Genomic DNA, 763 nt, shown 5'->3' on the forward strand with positions numbered 1-763 from the left:
GAAACCACGCTCCAGGAAAACCTCAGTAAAATTACAATCGTATCACCGTGAACCACAGTTTCTGTCAAGACAAGTTAGTGTATCTTTTTCTATCAAACACAGAACTGCCAGCAGCCTTCCCCCGAGGAGCTCTGCTGTCAGGAAGGCAGGTGCAAGCTCTCAGCTGAAGTCCTTGGAGAATCTCTTATGGAACAAAACCCCACCGCTTGTTTTGTTACTTTTTCTGCAGCCATTTCTCAGCCGTGATTGAATCCTAACAACGCTCTTGGAGAGTTCACGTCTCCTTTGGTAACAGATACATCAGTATCAAGAAGAGCCTCTAAAGGGCCACGATTTCTATTTTTGCTTCCAAATGTTGAAAAAATAAAAACAAAAAAACAACTCTAGGCTTTAGCCCAGTGCAAGTCCATATATATTAAAAACATATGAAAAAGTTGGCACTGAATGATTGCTTATAAATAACTGTAAGAACAATTATTTCCAAAGCAAGCTAACAGGCCGCTTGACCACAGGCTCAGAGCGGAGCGCCCCAGTTTCAGCCAAACCCCCTTTCCTACCACCTTTACCTCAGCCGGCAGGCCGGGCGGCAAGCCACACGCAGGACTTCGGCTTCCTACGCCTCCCCGCGGGCTCTGCCCGGTACCGGTACCGACGCCGGCCTGAGGGACCGCGGAGCCGCCGCCGGCTGCGGGCAGGCCGAGGCCACGCCCCCTGGTGGGCGGGGCCTGTCCCTCATCGCGCCCCGCCCCTCCGCGCTCCCCGC

This window comes from Larus michahellis, chromosome 9, assembly GCF_964199755.1.
Source record: "Larus michahellis chromosome 9, bLarMic1.1, whole genome shotgun sequence".
NCBI classification, from domain to species: domain Eukaryota; kingdom Metazoa; phylum Chordata; class Aves; order Charadriiformes; family Laridae; genus Larus; species Larus michahellis.